The sequence below is a fragment of the Chinchilla lanigera genome, unplaced genomic scaffold, assembly GCF_000276665.1.
Source record: "Chinchilla lanigera isolate Chin_1 unplaced genomic scaffold, ChiLan1.0 scaffold00129, whole genome shotgun sequence".
In the NCBI taxonomy this organism is placed as follows: Eukaryota; Metazoa; Chordata; class Mammalia; order Rodentia; family Chinchillidae; genus Chinchilla; species Chinchilla lanigera.
The window spans coordinates 1,701,839-1,722,389 of NW_004955530.1; the positions used below are offsets into that span (position 1 = coordinate 1,701,839).

The 20,551-nt window shown below is 36.0% G+C and overlaps 1 pseudogene; it reads left to right on the top strand.

Annotated features, from left to right (window-relative positions):
* The first annotated feature begins 1,515 nt into the window (after positions 1 to 1,515).
* LOC102012683 overlaps positions 1,516 to 20,551 on the top strand; it is a 44,460-nt pseudogene continuing 25,424 nt past the window's right edge.

Sequence of the window (20,551 nt, forward strand, 5' to 3'; positions counted from 1 at the left end):
CAAAGGATTTTTAGATGACCCCAAAGACAAAAGCAATAAAAGAAAAATGTATCATCTCTCCCCAAAATTTAAAACTTTTGTGCTTCAAAGCACATCATTTGGAAAGGAAAAGGGCCATACACAGAATGGGAGAAAATATAGTTGGTTCTTATTATTCACAGTAATTGTGTCCTATACATTTGCTGCAAAACTGACCTATAAAATACCAAATCATTGCCCCTAAAGGAAATGCAGAATTAGGTTCCTGTGAGCCTCTGGTCAAAACATTTTTGTTTACCAATCAATATATAACCTTGTTTTATGTTTGTTTCAAGACATTTGATTTAATGTATATATTGGTGATTCATGAACATTTAACTAATAGCCCATAGCACTTACAGCTCATGCCCTAACAAAGCTTAGCTCTAACAGAGCTTAGATCTAACACATACATTTTCTCCATAAAGCACATTATAGACTTTTTGTGCTGAACACTAGACAGCACTGACACACTGCATTTGGGAGCTCTCTTAAACAGCAAAATGAACATGGTAAGAAACCAAAATATGGGGGCTGGGGATTTAGCTCAGCGGCAAAAGCGCCTGCCTGGCAAGCACAAGGTTGTGAGTTCGGTTCCCGGTACTGGAGAAAAACCAAAAAAAAAAAAAAAAGAAAGAAACCAAAATATGAAAAACAGACTACAAAAATGGACATATGTGACAGTGGGAGGGCTGAAATAAGAAGGCGGAGAGAGGAATTGTTCCACCTTCACAGGGAACATACCAAATGACTCAAACATTTTGCCAAGCTGCACAGCCACATGTCCTTGAATGACCACAAAAGCATAAGTCTTGACTTGTGAGTTACACAGGTATTTAATAAACAATAAAACTGCAAGTAATAATTGTATCTGCAAATAATATACTGATCAGGAATCTTCTAAAAAAAAAAAAAGGCCTAGAACTCAATAATAAAAAGTTCAGTTTTAAAACAAAGAATGTGAATCATCACTTCTTCAAGGAAGATATTCAATAAGCATATGAAAAGATGTTTAATCTCATTAGCCATGGAGGACTGCATGTCAAAACCACAGTGGCATGCCCCTGTACACCCACTAAATGGTACAGTCAGCAAGTCAGAAAATATGACAGACTCAGACCTGGTAGCTGCCACTGTGGCCGCCATAAAACAATAAGCCAGGATCTAAAAAATTTGTTGAGTAACTCTTAAACACTGTAGCAAAATAGAGAAAACTGGACAAGCTTCAGAGGAGCTGTATATAAATACAAAACTATAGGTCAGGTGGTCACCATGAGGAAAATCAGACTAGAAAGTGAAGAGGAGAGGGTTCCTACTACTGCAGTTTAGGAAATTTCACTATTAAATGTCTTAATCATCCAAATATAGTAAGTCTTCAAAATGTGCTTCCAAGATGTGCTTCTCATCTTTGAATTCCTTTCCATGGATCTCAAAAAATCCTTGGATTCTAAGAGCAATATAAAAGAAGATAAGAGACATGGTTGTAGACCTTCGGAGATGGAAAGAGGATTCACTGATGGAGGAGAGGGGAAGCAGGGGAGGTGAAAGGGAAATAAAAAATGTTAAAATGTGATACACATATAGATAGATAGAGAGATAGATATTTATATCTATAGCTATCTATAGATAGATAGATAGACAGAGATTCATTATGGATCATCAACATGTACCAACAAAAGAAGATAAAGAAAAAAGAAATACTTTGACTTTATCCCTCCTGGGCAATTCATGGCTTCTTTAAGAGGTACTTGTGGCACATGCCTGAAATCCCAGAAATCTGGGAGGCTGAGGTAAGAAAATTGAAAGTTTGAGCCTAGCCTTGGCAACTAAGTGAGACCTTATTTCAAGATAAAACATTAAAAAGCAGCTGGGGATGTAGCTCTGTGCAAAGGCCCTGAGTTCAATCACAATACTTGGGAGAAGAAAGCTTCTGTACCAAATCTTTCAGGGGACCTTGTTTTGTCACTCTAGAAGTGTTCTTCACAGAAATTTAAAACCTCAAAATCTATTGGCTCATAAGAAAGAAAGAATTAAACTAGTTGACTCTGGTCTTGACAGAGCTTTGGGGATGCTTACTAGAGTATATGCACACAGTATAATAACACTGGTATAGAGCTGCAGAAGCATTGCTGGGGGCGACTCAGTGCTCCACTGGAGCTGACATTGAGCACTGTGTTTGCACAGCATTGGCAACTAAAAAACCACTTTTCCATGAGACTTCACAAGTTGATAAACTCGAGGATTTTCAATGAAGTGTGGCCAGAAGTAGAATCTTTACAGGATCATAAGAATACATTTTCCAAGTGGAAACCAGAAAACCCAGCCTCCTTTCTCAAAAACTTCAATGAAAATGGCTTGGATTTGCTCTAGAAAATGTTAGGCTTCTTCCCAATGAATTTCTAGCAAAATGGCACTGAATCATCCATATTCTGATGACTTAAAAAATCAGATTAAAAAGATACAGCTTTTTGAAAAAACATTTCCACATGCTGTATTAGGAATGAGGAAAACAAAACAAAACAAAAAGAAAAGAATGAGGAGTTGCATTTTTATTGTTGACTCTATTATTGCCTTCTACACTTTTCTTATCTTTGTTGTAAAACTTAAACTGTACTTCATCTTCTAATTTCAAAAAAAAATTCAAGGAACATCAAATTTATCAATGCTCATCGCTAAGATAAGGTCTTAGAACCAAAAATATATATCATGGGGAGAGAAGGAAATCGAAGAAGCCAAAGTCATATTCCTATTTGTGTCAAGTTACTCATTCATCTTTTCTCTGCCTAACTCAAGTAAAAGAAAATTTTCTGTTTGCAATAACTTTTGCCTAGGAAATACCAAATTGTATGTCCTATTTCCTCACAACTGCTTCCAAGGCACTGAAGTTGATAAATGGCCACAAAATGACCATGGCATAACAAAACCTTCTAAACTAAAGCCTTTCCTGACCAAAAAATGACAGGAATTATTTAATCACCTATGCACAGACCAAAGTGCTAGTTTTCTATTTTAATCCTCATAGGCACTTGTTATCCCCTTCATAATATATCCCCCTTCTAGGTACACTCAGTGAATTTTTTCACTAGTACAGGCTCCCCGCCAGGCCAAGGAACAGACTCAACTTTATTTTCTTAAAGTTTCTTTGAGCTATGTTTTATGTTTTAACACTCTGTGCCCTTGGTCTTGGACCCCCTTTATCTCACATCTTATCATGGTTTGCTTCTATTTTTATATCTTCTCCTTTCCTTCACTCCTAAGACCCATTGCTACATCTCCCAAAGGACGGATGTCAGCAATGCTGCCATAATAAACCACATTTCTCTTTCTTTTGATTTTTGAGCCTGCGTTTTCCACCTTCATCTACTTATCTCCATTTCCACACACCCCATGCCTACAGTGTTCTCCTACTTCCCCTTGCCATCTTCACCTGTTGAAATTTACCTTGTTCTTTGGGGCCCAGTATAAATTGCCTGACAAAGTCTTGCCTCACAAACCTTTCCAAATTCTTTTAGCAAAAAGTGACCCCTCAGTTCTCTAAATTGTTGCTAATAATTTTCTCACATCATCTGTCACTTTCCATCTGGGTTTTCAGCTATTCATATTATCCTATTAATTTTCCTGTAAAACAGAATGCTCTTTGAAAATGTAAATTTATGAGCACAAGGTACACTGATAGCTATTGTCTGGCCATTGGCTTTTGAACCAGTGCAAATTTATCTAGATTATCCAGTTCATAAATCCCACTCATTATTTTAAAAAAAGAGCCACAAGATTATTTTTCAGAGTGGTAGGAAAGCATCACATTTAGTATTTCTTCTTCACTGTCTTTCCCCATCAGGACAGCTCACGGTTCATTTTTAGCATCTGAAATTTCCTTGCCTATGAACAAGGTACCTGATGATGCCCTGTGTTTGTGGCTGGACCAGCCCACCTCTCCTCTAGTGGATATTTAGGACCTACATAATTTTAATCATTAGTCTGACTTGTTGCTGCTAGAATCTATTTCAACAAGGCAGGATGTTTAAAATTTACAAAGAAGAAACAAGAGGCAGCATCCCAGAACAAACATCTTTATTTGGGGGGCAGAGGCAATAGGGCCAGACTAACATCTCTTTGATAACAGTCCATCTCATGATGATGTAAAAGAATAAATGAGAAAGACATTGCAAAACACTGCAGGGACAGAACAGATTGTCTTCTAGTTTATCAAAGCCTACTCAAAATGTGTAATTTTGAGCTAAGCTCAAAACACATATGTCCACATTTCCAAGAGCCCGGATAGGAACCATGAAATCAACAAACTCAGAGATTCCTAACCTTCTTATCTACTGTTCTAGAATTCTAAAAGAACACACATTCATACACATGGGGCCCTGCCAAGAGCAGTACCTTCCATTAAGAAGTCCTGTTCTCAATTTGATTTTAGGTCTCCCACGGTCAGAGACCAGTTTGCAAACCTCCTATATCCCTCCTTCACATTCACTGCCTTATACAGAGCAGCCTAGTGAATATTCCCTACCTTAAGTTAAATTAAAAGAAATGAGTTTCTTGAGAAGACAATTCCACATTTAATCTACAAATGGCAGACTACTCATAAAGAAGTCAGGTCCAAGTAGCACCCCATATTAAAAAAGAAAGACTTGATTCTTGTTCTGGGGCCCTTCAGTTACGCTTGTCTGTCTAAGAGAAACCAGATCAATAGTAAATTGGTTTCCACATATGGAAAAAAACAGAAGGGCATGACTTAATCTCAAAAAAGAACCCAAAGAATATAATTTACCAGATCATCAGATTATTTATACATGGTACATTTAGGTTACTAATTAACTTGCAACAAAAGGTTTTTTAATAAAAATTATTTACATACATTCAAAGAAAAAAATGTTGTGGTGCGCCTTCTGAAGAGATTTTTAAATTTAATTTACTAAATAATAAATGCCCTAATGTTTTAAGCCAAACACTCCTTTTTGGCTCTTAAATATTTTTAGAAATAACTTTATCCTTGTTAATTTCTAAATCTTGGCTGTATTTCCTGCTAATTTCAAACATATGTCATATACGAAATATGTTATTTTTTTCCAAAACTAATTTTGGCAAGCAGGTACTTTGGAACTGCACAGAGAGATCTGGGGACAAATAAACAGGGCAGTTTGAAGCTGCCACACTCAGTGACAGTTTTGTCTTTCTCGTCTATTTCCACGTCCACAAAGATGAGCACAAGAAGTGGGTGCTTTTAAAGCTTTCAATTGGGGGAAAACACTCTGAAGTTTTATTATGCTGTCCTATAACTTGCTTTCCAAAAAGAAATAGTAGTATTTATAGGATACAGGGTATGAAGTGCATGCCCTGATAACTATAGTATTTAATTCTGGTATTATCACTCTGCTTACCTGAGATTTATGGTCAAAAGAAAAAAACTAGCAAAGCAATGTAAAAAGTCTTCCTACACCTCCAACAAATTCTCTATAATGACAGTATCTGGAAAGTACCAGACATTGTATAAGATGTGTTTTCTTTTTCAAATCTGTTTCTCTAAACTTGACTTTCTAAAGAACTCCTAAATACTCAATAGATAAAGAATTCACAGTGGCCATACAGATCAGCACTTAAGGCCCAAGACATACCCTAAGGCACAAATATTTTTCCTTATAAATGTTCAGACTCATGATATGTGTAGTTAGGAAGAACAACTAGTGCAATAAATAGAAACCTGGTCAGGAGGCACAGAACAACATCTCAAACCAGGCAAGAAAGTACACACCTAAAATCCCAGCACTGTGGGAGGTTGAGAAAGTAGGATTGCAAATTTAAGCTCAGACTGGGCAATTTAGCAAGACTCTGTCTCAAAATTTAAAAAGAAAATAAAAAAAAACATTAAAAGAGGTTGGAGATGCAATCCATTCCCCAGTAAGGAAGGGTGGTGACAACCAGGATCCTAAGTCCCAATGCCAGCCTTTCCTAGAAGAGTAGAGTGACTGCAAAAATAGTCACTAAATATTCACCCCTCCCTGTGTCTTCAACCTTTGAATCTTCCTTTATAAACCTTCCTATCAAGAGATGAAATATATTTCATTAACCTTAATGACTTTCTTAGCCAAGAAAATGCAAAGTAACACTCTTCTAGTTCCAGCCATTGGACTACACAGGCAGGCTGTACTTTCAGTGCTCACTGGTGCCCTCCTGCAGGCTGACTCTGCCTGCCTTTCCCCTGCTGTGGCCTTCCCCACAAGAACACACCTAGACTAGGCTGCTGGCATCTGGGACACAGGGACGGGACGTCACCCGGGCCGGTGCGCAAGCAAGGCACACACAAATCAGCATACGGCACCTACAAGCACCAGGAGGAGCTTGGTTCACAAAGCTGAAAATATTTAAAAACTCAAACAATAAAATTATGATTCCATCACCGATGTTTAAAAGAAGACATAACTTTAGGAACTTAATTGTCTAACTCAATTTTTAAAAACTCACTCATACTGAGGTTTAATTTTTTTATTTTATGGAAAAAATGTAAAATAAAACTTCATAACAAGATGATAGGAAAATAACAATAGTGAATATACTGCATATAATCTTTAAAACAGTTACTCAGAGTACAAGATATGGGCATAGAAATTCTCCAATCAATATTAGTGCAAATCTTACTTTTCTATGAACTAAAAGACACTAATAGTATAACTAACTTGCATTTTTTCTCTCTTTTCCCTTGCTTTCTTTCCCCTTTGCCCCATCCTAGTTCCTTTCTAATAATTTCTCCCAATTTTACAGTATCTATTGTGCATTTTAGACCTCATTTACTCTTTTAATTTCTCACACCAGGGAGGCAATACAATGTTTACACATGTGAGTCTGATTTATTTCACTACTACATATGGTTTCAAGTTTCATCCATTTATCTATAGAAGTCTTAAGTTTCTCCTCCTTTGTAGCTGAATAGTACTCCATAGTATAAAAATACCACATCCTTTTTACCCATTCTTCAGCTGATGGGCATTTGGGTTGTTTCCAAATGCAGCTATTACAAATTGTGCTGCTATAAATATGGGTGCACATATATTGCCATGGTATGATGTTTTTAATTCTTCTGGGAAGATACTAAGAAGGGAAATAGCTGGGTTGAATGGGACCCATTCCTAGTTTTCTGAGGGATCTCCACACTAATTTCCACAGTGGTTGTACAAGTCTATACTCCCACCAACAGTGGAGAAGGGTTCCTTTCCCCCTATCCCCCCCCCTCAGTATTTGTTATTGGTTGATTTCTTGGTGATAGCCATCCTTTCTGGGGTGAGATGGAATCTCAGTGTTGTTTTAATTTGCATTTCTCAAATGACCAATGATATTGAACATTTTTTCATATATTTATTAGCCATTTGTATTTCTTCATCTGAGAAATGTATATTCATCTTGGATGCCCATTTTTTGATTGCATCTTCAAATTTGGGTCTTTCAATTGGGTCTTTGAATTTTCAAAACCTTTATATGCTCTAGATAGAAGTCCTTTGAGGGACAGTTAGCTAAAATTTTTCCCAATCTGTGGGTTGCCTTATCACTTTGTTGGTGATTTCTTTTGATGTGCAAAAGGTTTTTAATAAGATGAGGTCCCAGTTGTTGATTCTTTGAAGCATTTCCCATGCAGTTTGGGTTTTGTTCATTAAGTCTTTGCCTCCACCTATGTCTTCAAGATTTCTACCTACTTTCTCTTCCAGGAGATTTAGTGTTTCTGTTTTAATACTTAGATCTCTAATCTATTTCGACTTTAGTTTAGTGATAGACATGGGTCTAGTTTTAGTCTTCAGCACATGGAAAGCCAGATTTTCCCAGTTTTTCCAGCCAGTTTTGCTCTTATTAAAGAGGCTTTCTTCCAGTGAACATATTTGGCCCCTTTTTCAAAAATAAGTTGCCTGAGTGTGTTTGTAGTTGTGTCTGCATCTTATAATCTGTTCCACTGATCTTCACATCTGTTTTTTTCCGGTACCACGCTGATTTTATCAGAGTAGCTTTGTAGTATGATTTCAAGTCAGGGATTGTAATGTGAAGTTTAATTTTAGATTTCTCTTAAGATTAGCTTGGACTGAGAGACTCTAGTTTTAAAAGGCAACTGGCTGGCTGTTGCTCCTGTCTCCTAAAATATCTCTAAAGACACACAAAAACATGAATACTAAAACCTGATCAACTATTGTTTGAATCTCAAGAAAAAAAAAAGATCAAGATATGCTATGTACATGTACCAGTTCCCCGGATAAATGTATTTATTATGTAGTGCAAACACATACTAATTAAAATTTTAAATAATATCCATCCCCATAGTGAAACAGAGCAAGAAAGAGAATACAAATTTAATTATTAAACCAATGAAACCAAATATGACAACGTATGCAATCACTAAGCCTTGCATCACTCTGAAAATGAGGACACTTACATGAAGGTTAGAGTTTTGCAGTCCCATTGCCTGAGCCTCCCAGCGTCCTGGGATTAGACTTGTTCATCCACGTTTGGTCCCATTGGTTCAAAGACACATGCTTATACTCTCGGGAAAATAGGATTAGTTCTTTTACAGTTGAGTAGAGGGCGTGAGAGAACCATAAGCTGCATACTTCTCTTTATTTGGCTCCTTAATGTCTTTCTGCATCCTTTAATTACCATGAAAAGGAAAGAGTATGCAAAGAGTGTATGAGGGTTAGAAGTTACATTACATGTATGTGTAGTATGATTCCAAAGTTTTATATTATAGGGAGAAGAGACTAAAAGAGGCTTTTAGAAATACATTTTAGCAGATAAAAATATACTGTGTTAATGTTGATTGCCAAAGAATCCAACTTGGGGCTAAGAGGTGATAGTATCATGGTGTAGCTATAAAAACCAACTTGGTAAATACCTATTGTGACAGGGAAATTCCAGGATGTAGATATTAAATATTCAATTTTATGCTAGGGGCCATGTATATTACCGACATTTCAGCAAGAAATGGGCTTAATCATCTCCCAAATAGAAAATAAAAGATCTTCTCTTCACCTATACCATGTTAGAAAACGTTAGGTCAAGGATAACTACTATCTTTCAAGAAGGGGTTAAAAAAATCTATCTAGCGGTAGGCTGCCACTTCTGAGATCACAGAATAGATGTGCTTTTTTCTATTCCTCCTGCTAACTACAACTAAAAACTCAGAGTATTTTACATTGAACAAATATAAGAGGAATCTGAAAGTTGGAGAAAAGAAGTAAGAAGCAAAAGAAGTCAAAACACAAGGAAAGACATCTTGTGGGGCGAGCTATTTTGGTTCTTATTGCCTCACATATTTCAAATTTGTAGCTAAAAAATCTGAAAATCAGCAAATGACAAAAGGTACAGACTTAAAAACAAACAAAAAAAAAAAACAAAAAAACTACCCAGAACTCCCTCTCTCCAGATACTGGACCAGCTGCTGCCTTGCCAAACAGAAAACTTCTAGACAGTAATAGCTTTACTACAGCAAAATACAACATGACAAGAATCATAAGGAACTCAAATTAGATGAAAAAAGGAACCCAGTACATGGCAACATCAAGATGACAGACGCGTTATATTTGTCAAAAAAATTAAAAGCATCATAAAAATGCCTGAACAAGTAATTTAAAATGTACCTGAGCCAGACACAGTGGTATGTACCTGTAGTCCCAACACTCAGAAGGCTGAGACATGTGGATCATGAGTTCAAGGCCAGCCTAGACTGCATAGAGAATGGTTTCAAAAAATGGGCAACAGAAAAATGCAATTGAGAAAAAGAATATCTTGGCAAGCATGGCAGTACACGCCTGTAATCCCAGCACTCAGGAGGCTGAGGCAGGAAGGTCACTGTGAGTTCAAGGCCAGCCTGGACTACATAATGAGACCCTGTCTCAAAAAAAAAAAAAAAAAAACCCTGAGCCCTTAGGAAAAAATGTAGAAAACCTCCACCAGAATAATAATGTAAGTAAAAATATTAAAACTAAAACACATAGTGACCAAAAATTTAGTATATGTTCAATAGAAGAATGGAGGTGATAGAGGAGACAATGAATGAACTTGAAATAGTACAACAGAAATTGCTCAATTGAAACAAAAGGTAAGATCGACACCTTTTCTTTATTTTAGGGTTTCTCACTCCTACTCCCCCCAAAAATTACAAATTTTGTGTAACTGTGTATTATTGTTTTAATAAATTTACAAAAGACTCGTGTCCCAAATTTTGTATCTCAATACTGTTCAGTGCCTGATTTTTATTGCCACTTACATGTGCCCATTTGTAGATGCCTGCTTATAGAAAACTCTGCTCTTACATCTGATATAACTTAGTATAATGTGAGACATACATTCATCATTTTAAAACATTGGCTTGCCAGGCATGGTGGCACATGCCTGTAATCCCACCACTTGGGAGGCTGATCCAGGAGTTCGAAACCAGCCTGGCCTACAAAGTGAACTCAAGGCCAGCTTATACTGCATAGTGAAATCCTGTCTCAAGAAACAAAAACAAAACAAAATAAAAATATTGGCTTGCTTCCCTGTTTCCAACCTGAATATTTCCACACAACTCAGACTCACAAAAGCAAGTAAAATTTCTTTAATTTCTGAGTGAGAGTCAATTTTGAGTAGTTGTGAATGGAGTAAAAATGATTATCTTGGTTTTTCTTGGATACCAGAAACGTAAGAGCAACAAAGTAGGGTTTGCATGTTTAAACCGGTTTGTATCAGGCTAGTTCCTAAACACTGCTGCTATGCTCTCTTCTGAGTCCTATGTTTTCAGGAAGTGTCTATGTTGATTCTGCAAACTCCCTGCTGCTCCCTCTAACTACCCTAAAAAATTTTTTCTAATAAAAGCAGATAATATTAATTTCATACAGAAAAAGATGAAAGCTGATTAATCAGTAACATGGATCAATTTAAAGAAACACAATGAAACATTAAAATTTCCATTTAAAATGCAAATAAAAAAGATTTGACTATACATATACTGAAAATGAATGTTATATATGTAAACAAAAAGCACATATTTAGAAATAAATATGCTTTCAATAAGCATATATTTATAAATGCATTGTTTACACATAGATCTAAAAGCTATATATATATTAATTATACCTAAACCATAATTTCTAATTCATATCAATAAAAATGTGAAAATAAGAAAATAAATAAAATTATGTCAGATTCCAATATATTCCTAAAGCATTGTTCAAAGTGTAACAATTTTAATAATTTGTACTTCAATCTCTAGTCTCAAAATATACTAAGATAAAATAGTGGAGGGAAATGTACAAAACAAGTAAACTGCATGAAAATATTAAAAGAATAAAATATAATAATTAAATTGGACAATGAAAGGACTAAAGTATTTTAGCTTATTGTATTCACTCATTAAAGATCTAAGGAGAGTAAAACTTGTATAATTCTATAGTCTCATTTCATGCTTTTCCTAAACTTCAAGCCAAAAGTCTCAAAGACAAGTCATTACTGGAGCTTCCTGAACAGATAATACCATGTGCACACATCAATATTTTAATAGACTGCAACTTTTGAATGGCCCAGGAACCAAAACCCAGATTTGAAACATGTTTTTATGTTTTCCACTGGTTGCCAACTCTTGTACCCTGGAACTCCAGCTTAGCACTTTCATCACAGTTGTACAGATGAAAGGAAGTGAGATGCAAATAATACTGGCACTTATACTTCAGGTGTAAAGTCTTATGCAGTAGATTGAAATTCCAAGTTCATTCTCAAAACAATGATTAATGTATAGTTTCTTGCCAATGGTTTTCTTTACTTGTCAGTTCATATAGTTGAATACATGTTAAGTACTTACATATTAGAAAGCAAGTCTCAAAGAGGACTTTAAGGAGAAAACATCAAAAACAAAATTACTTTCCCCTACAGGGAATGAGCAAACACAGGTCCCTAATATTGCCATCTATTACCTTGACTTTTGTGGGCCTTGGGACTTAAATTCATACTTATTGATGTTTTTGTCCTCCAGGAGCGTCATGCCCTCACTGACACCTGGAACTTGCCCTGCTCGCTCCACACTCTCTTCCACTGCTTCAGTGCAAGTAAGTGAAAAAGAATTTGACTGCAAGGATGGCTTTGACTTAGCTCTCATTTTTTAAAATAATTTATGCTTTAATATCAGCACTTTAATTAATAATGGCAAATTTTCTGCTACACATTTCATGATGATGAAGACTGGCCAATATATGAATCCTCCAAATGCGACAGCTACTGGCTCCATAATTAGCAATAACTTGCTCCTTCTCACCAAAACACTATGATTGTTTTCTATGATGTCACAGAAGTTAAAGAAGAAGAAATATTTAGTAGCCACATGGTCCTATATTTTACAGTTTCTCTGCCTAGAACTCTCCTACGTACACAGACTCACTGAAGATGATCATAATTTTATATTCCTGTCCTACTAAGTTTTGCCAAGGGGAAGGGGATGAGGTGGTGTAGCCACAGCAGAAAGGAGAAGGCTGGTGAACGTGACAAAGCAAGTTTCACACGTGTACTATGTGAGTGATATGACTGTGTGTGTGTGCTATGGGTAAAAAGATGTTCAGAGGCCGTAGACATCTCCGTGCTCAAAAAGGCCCACAGCATGATCAGTGACAAGACAGACTCACTAAGTCCCTGGGATGGGCCCCTACTGCTCACTTCATTGTCCAGTGCAGCACTGTTCAAACCAGATTCACACTTGGGCTGCTTTCAACATGCAGATTAATTTTTTAATAACAATGGAGTTTTGTAATTGGCATATGAAATCTATGCTCCTTATCCACAACCTCAAGGCACAGCATCCTTCCAGTGACTAAGATTAAACCTTTTGTAGACTTATGAACTTGGAGAGCTTTTTAAAGAAAGAGGGATTGGGCGCCAGGTGGGAATTAGCCAAAGCTGTCACAGCTCTGGTTGTTACTCCTCCTAATCCATCATGCTGAATCAAAAAGCAAACGGTGAACAAAAAGCTTAGGCAGCCTGTTTGAAGATCCCCGCCTGTCTCTCCTGGAAGGATTAAGTCATGACTACAGTTTATTTGGGAAATTATAATCCCCATGAAAATTATTAAATCCTGGTGGCATCTCTTTCCATCAAAATGTTTTATAAGTTTTCATCTCTTAAATGACAGTAATAGTAATGCAGTAGGATTTATGCGGAAACACAGACCCTCTCCATAGTCTCAAGAGTTATTGATTTTTTGCCACAGGACTATAAGATATGTTTACATTCAAACTTTTAAATAATAAGGATTCAAATTCTATTATTTAAAAGTAGTTACAATTACAGATAGAGAGAGAAAGAGATTATTTTTATCATTTACTCCAAACACTGGACTCCATAAAAGTCATTCCTACATTTCTACAACACAGGAAACAGAAGAAATGGCTGAGAGCCTAAGTAAGAGAGAAGAATAAAGCCAACCCTGTGATACAGTTCAGAAGTGAAGTGTACTCCTATGGAATGTAGTGATATTCAACTTTCCTTGTGGTAAATGGATCTAAATCTTAGAACACAGTATCTCTTTAAATACATGAGCAATGTGCCTACTTTGTACTGTCAAAACTTACATTTTAATTTTAATTATAATTTAATTTTAATTTAACTATACAATTTAATGGGTTTCACTGTGACATCTCCATCTGTGCATATATTATGCCTTGATTGTATACATCTTTCTACCACCCCTCCTCCTCCTCTCCCCTCCCCCAGTGCCACCCCCTGTCCCCTTTCCTAACAGTCCATCTATTTTCAGTTCATCTGTTTTGGAGAGGCAGGATTCCACACGTGCGAGAAAACATGCAATACTTTTGTTACTGGTGTATTTCACTTAATATAATGTCCTCCAGTTTCATTCTTTTTTCTGCAAATGATAGGATTTCATTTGCTTTAAAGTTGAATAATGCTCCACTATGTGTATAAACCATACTTTCTTTATTCACTCATCTATGGAGGGGAATGGAGACTGATTCTATATCTTGGCTATTGTAAATAATGCCACAATAACCTTGGGTGCACTTACTAATTCCCTGGGCAGCTCACAAGCCAATTACACTGACACGCCAGTTTAACTATCACATATCTGCCGGGCATGGTGGCGCATGCCTGTAATCCCAGCACTCAGGAGACTGAAGCAGGAAGATTGCCATGAGTTCAAGGTCAGCCTAAGCTACCTAAGCAAGTTCAAGGCCAGCCTGCATTACACAGTGAGACCTTGCCTCAAAATAAAAGAACCTATCACACATCCTTAACAAGATTATTAGCAAACAAAGCCACAAGGAAGTAGCATGTATCCCAGGAATGGCTTCATATTAGAAAACCAAAGTAACCCATCTTCTTAATAAGCAAAAGAAAAAAAATCCTAGGATCACATAAATCAATGCAGAAAAAAACGTGTGACAAAATTCAATGCCCAGTCATGATTTAAAACTCTCATACCAACAGCAAAAGAGAGGCTGGATGAAAAATGGGAGAGTAGAGAATGGTAGCAAAATACAGCATCTCTGGGACATGAAATCGAGACACCTGGAAAATAAGGTGGTGAAAAGGAAAAAGAGAAGCAGATCTCCAGAAATTAGGAGGGAAGGAATAGGAAAACTAGAAACCACAGAGAAGAAGGAGAAATGGAGCACAACAGAAATGAACAAAGCAGCCAGGAAAAGAACCCCACCTCTCAGGGAGGGGACCTGTCGCCACTGAGACAGGTAAACTGGGAGACAATCCACAGTATCAGGGAGAAACAACAGACTGGACTAGCATCTCTAACCCCAAAAATGTCTGTAGCTATTATACACTGCCAAAACAGCATGGGTTTTTACTCTGAAAGTGATTCCTTCTGCACAGCAGTCTAAAGAAATCCAGCAAAGAACCTGATATATTAACTGAGGGATTCATTGCTAAATTCTATAAGAACTTTGAGGAAGATACAATATCAGTACTCCTCAAACTCTTCAATAAAACTGAAAGTAAAGGAGCACTTCCAAAGTCATTCCTGAAAACTAACATTATCCGGATTCCAAAACCAGACAAGAACCTAAATTAAAAGAAAAAAAAAATTACAGGCCAATCTCATTTATGAACATAGATTCAAATATCATGAACAAGATTTTGGCAAACAGAAGCAATAGATCAGAATGAAACAAATCATAAAACAAAAAATCACACATCATGACTAAGTAGGCTTCTTCCCAAAGATGCAGGGACAATCCAACATATGCAAATCAATAAATGTAACACATCACATAAAGAGAAGCAAGAACAAAAATCACATGATCATCTCAATAGATGCAGAAAAAGCCTTCAAAAATATCCAATATCTGTTTATGATAAAGACTCTGAAGAAAATATGTATAGAACAGTGATGGAGAGTCTTTTAGAGCTTTCAGTGACACAAATAGCCTACTGTGGTACACGTGTGATTGGTTCACCACCACTGATATAGAAGGACCTTATCTAAATCTATTAAAAGCCATTTATAATAAACACACTGCCGACATCACATTAAGTAGGCAAAACCTGAAATGTTTCCCTCTTGAAGCAGAAATAAGATAAGGATGTCTCCTATCACTCCGCCAATTCAATGTATGACCCAAAACATTAGCCAGGGTAATCAGACAAGAGAAAGAAATAAAAGAGTTGCATATAGCAAAAGAAGTCAAATTATCATTATTGCCAATGAAACAATCTGCTACATAGAAGACCCAAAAAGTTCTATCAAACGATTCCTAGAATTAATAACCCACTTCAGTAGTGTAGCAGGAAACAAAATCAATATATAAAATTCAAAATTGTTCCCATACACCAATAATAAACTCACTGAGAAAAAAATTAGGAAAAGAGTATCATTCACAATAGCAACAAGAAAAATAAAATACCTAGAAATTAACGTAATCAAAGAAGTAAAAGACCTCTACAAAGAAAGCTACAGTGCTCGAAAAAGGAGGTTAAAGAGGACATCAGAAAATGGAAGAATACACCTACATACACAAAACCAATATTGCCAAAATGTTCATACTTACAAAACTGACATAAAGAACTAAGGCAATCTCAGTGAAAATATCAATGGCTTTCCTCACACAACCACAGAAAAATAATACAAAAATTCAGAATAACCAAAGAATAATAACCAGAAGAAACCCAGAATAACCAAAGCAATCCTAGGTAATAAGAGCAAAACAGACGCATCACAGTCCTGGATTTGAAGTTATATTACAAAGTTACAGTGATCAAAATACCACAATGCTAGCACAAAAACAAACATGTAGAACAGTGGAACAGAACAGAAGATGCAGAAACAACCCCAGATACATTCAATTGCCTGATCTTTCACAAAGGGGTCAAAAACATACACTGAAGGAAAAGTAACTGATTTAATAAATGGCGCTGCAAAAACAGGCTATGCACATGCAGAAGATTGAAACTATATGCATATATCTCACCATATACTAAAACAAAACAAAAGTGAATCAAAGATCTAAATGTTAAAACAGGAACACTTAACCTGCTGGAAAATCCAACAGGTAAAATTCATGAAGACATAGGCTGGGCAAGGACTTTCTGAACAAAACTCCAATTGTACAAAAAATAGCACCAAGAATCAACAGATGGATCATATTAAATTAAAAACCTTCTGCACAGCAAAGAGAACCAAGAGAGTGAAGTGACAACCTACAAAATGGGAAAAAATTTGCCAGCTATTCACTGAACAGAGACTCATACCTAAAATACAGTATACAAAGATGTCAACAAAGATGCCCCAAAGTAAAAAAACTCAATCAAAAAATGGGACACTAAAATGAACAAATATATCTCAACAGAAGTGTAAATGGACAATAAATACATGAAAAAATGTTCAACATCTGGCCCTTAGAGAAATGTGAATTGAAACAACACTGAGATTTCATCTTATTTCAGAAAGAATGGCTACCACCAAAAAAATCAAATAATAATAACAAATGCTGGCAAGGCTGCATGGGAAAAAGGAACCCTTTTCCACTGTTAGTGGGAAAACTTCCACAATAGCTATGGAGATCATTAAGAAGATTCCTCAAAAAACTAATACTAGAAATTCCATTTGACCCAGCTATTCCCCTTCTAAGCATCTTCCCAAAAGAATTAACGATGACACATTACAATGATATATGCATATCAATGTTTATAACAGCACAACTCATAATAGCTAAAATCTTACAAGTGGCCTATATGCCCATGAACAAATGAATGGACAAAGAGATGTGGTGTTGATACACAATGGAATACTGCTTTGCTCTGAAAAAGGATAAACCTTGGCACATGCTTTTTGTCCCAGCATTTGGGAGGCTGAGGCAGGAAGATCGCTGGAGTTTGAGGCCAGCCTGGGCTACATGGTGAGTTCAAGGCCAGCCCGCACCGCATAGCAAGACCCTGTCTCAAGAAAAAAAGCATAAACTTGAACAATTTGTAGGAAAATGGATGCACCTTGAGACCCTAATATTAAATGAAATAAATCAGACATGCACACTTAAATATTACATGGCTTCTCTTATATAAGAAACAGAAAGTATAAATAAATTAAAGAGCAAAATAAAAGACAGATAATAGGAAACAAGGAGATAGACCTTTTACCAATGGGAATGGGCAGGAGGAGTAAGGGAAGGGAGGGGATAGCTTGGGAACTTACAAAGAACTGAGATGTGTCATGTACATGTACCAACTCCCCTCAAGGAGTAATATAATCATTATGCACTGCAAACATGTACTAATAAAATTTTTAAAAAACAGCAAGAGAGGGGATTTCTTTCACTTGATAAGGAAAATCTACCCAAAAAAATCTATAGTTAATATAATAGTTACTATGAATGACTGAAAACTTTCACTCGAAGATTAGGAACAGGGAAAGAACAGCTGTCTGTTCTTCCCACTCTCATTGAACACCATGCTGCAAGTCCACACTGCTGTACTAGACGGGGATGGAAGGCACAGAGATGAGAAAGGAGAAAGTAATACTACTTTTGTTTGTAGGTACATGATTATGATGATCTGCACAGAAAATCTGGAATAATCAACCAAAAATAAAAAAGAAAGAAAACTGTCTAAGAACTTACCTGTGAGTTAAGGTCACAGGATACAAAACACAAAACTTTCTTATGTTTCTTACTGACCAGAGCAATTAGACTAGAGAGAGAAATAAAGGGAATAAAGATATGAAAGGAAGAAGTTAAATTATCATTATTTGCAGATGACATGATAATCTACATGGAAGACCCCAAAAACTCCACCAAAAGACTCCTAGAATTAATCAACAAATTCAGTAGCATAGCAGGATACAAAGTCAACACTCAAAAATCATAACATTCTGATACACAAACAACAAACATACTGAGAGAAAATAAGGGAAAGCATACCTTTCATAATAGCATCTAAAAAATTTAAATACTTAAGAATTAATCTAACAAAAGAAGCGAAAGATCTATACAGTGAAAATTACAGTACTATGAAAAAAACAGATTGAAGAGAATTTCAAAAAATGCAAAGATATTCCTTGCTCATGGACAGGAAGAACCAACACTGTGAAAATGGCCATACTCCCCAAATTGATATACAGATTCAATGCAATTCCGATGAAAATACTATTGGTATACCTCACAGACCTAGAGAAAATATGCCTAAAATTCATCTGGAACCAGAAGAGACCCAGAATAGCAAAAGCAATCCTGGGAAACAAAGGCAAGGCAGGAGGTATCACAATCCCCAATTTGAAATTATACTATAAAGCTACTGTGATAAAATCAGCATGGTATTGGCAAAAAAAAAAAAAAAACAGACCTGAAGATCAATGGAACAGACTAGAAAATGCAGACACAACTACAAAGACACTCATTCACCTTATATTTGACAAAGGGGCAAAACATGTTCACTGGAATAAAGATAGCCTCTTTAATAAATGGTGATGGAAAAACTGATTTTCCACATGCTGAATACAAAAACTAGACCCAAGCCTCTCACCATGCACCAAAATAAAGTCAAAATGGCTTAAAGATCTAAATATTAAAACAGAAACACTAGATCTATTGGAAGAGAAAGTAGGTGGAAGTCTTGAAGACATAGGGGTAGTTAGAGAGTTCATGAACAAAAACCAAACCACACAGGAAATCCTTCAAAGAACCAACAACTGAGATCTCATCTTATTGAAAAGTTTTTGCACATTAAAAGAAATCACCAACAGGGTGAAAAGAAAACTCACAAATTGGGAAAAAATTTTAGCCAAATGTCTCTCAGACAAAGGACTCTTACCTAGAATATATAAAGAATTTTTTAAAAATCAGGCCCCCATAATTCAATGACCCAATACAAAAATGAGTATCTGAGATGAACATACACTTCTCACAAGAAGAAATACAAATGGTAAATAAAGACATGAAAAAATGTTCAACATCATTAGTCATTCAAGAAATGCAAATTAAAACACTGAGATTCCATCTCACCCCAGAAAGAATGGCTATCATCAAGAAATCAACCAATAACAAATGCTAGAGGGGCTGTGTGGAAAAAGGAACTCTTCTCAATTGTTGGTGGGAGTGTAGACTGGTGTAACCACTGTGGAAATCAGTTTGGAGATTCCTCAGTAAACTAGGATTAGAGGTCCCATTCAACCCAGCTATTCCCCTCCTGGGTATTTTTCCAGAAGAACTGAAAATATCATACCACAGCAATATATGTGCACCTATGTTTATAGCAGCACAACTTGTAATAGCTAAATCTTGGAAACAACCCAAATGTCCATCAATGGAGGAATGGATAAAAAAGATGTGGTATTTTTATACAATGGAGTATTACTCAGCTATAAAGAAAGATAACTAGAGGCTTTTATAGGTAAATGGATGCAACTAGAGGCCATACTCATTAGTGAAATAACTCAGATTCACATGTGTAAACATCGTATTTCCTCCTTGCTATAAAAACCTGAAAGAGTAAATAAAATCTGAAAGGTACAATAGATATTGTGAAAGGGAAAAGAAACTGCTCAAATAGGAAGGAGCAACTGGGATGAAGGAGGGGAGAGGAAAAAGAAAGACAGAAGAGAAAAAAATGTGTATATATATATATATATATATACACAGGATAGCTAGGATAATTGTACTACTAATATCTGTTGGTTTATTGAAAGTAACTGTTAATGTGTAATTGTTTGATCAATCTTACGTGTCTATATCTGGTTATATGTGCTACCATTTTGAAGATAACATTATGCAATAGAACAACCATTATTAATATCCTATCACCTTGAAATTCTGTACCATTTTTATTGTTATCTATGCTGCTTTATTTATTTATTTTTGTTTTTTGGATTTTTTTCTTTTCTCTTTAAAATGAAAAACAAAATTTATAGGATAGCTGGGATAGGTGTATTGCTGATGTCTTTGGCTTATTGAAAGAACAGTCAATGCTTATAATTTTCTTTTTTCTTGATCAGTTTTGCACACTTGAATCTGGTAATCCAAACAACTGATCTGAAAACAACAATATGCAGTATAGGAAACATTGTTGAACT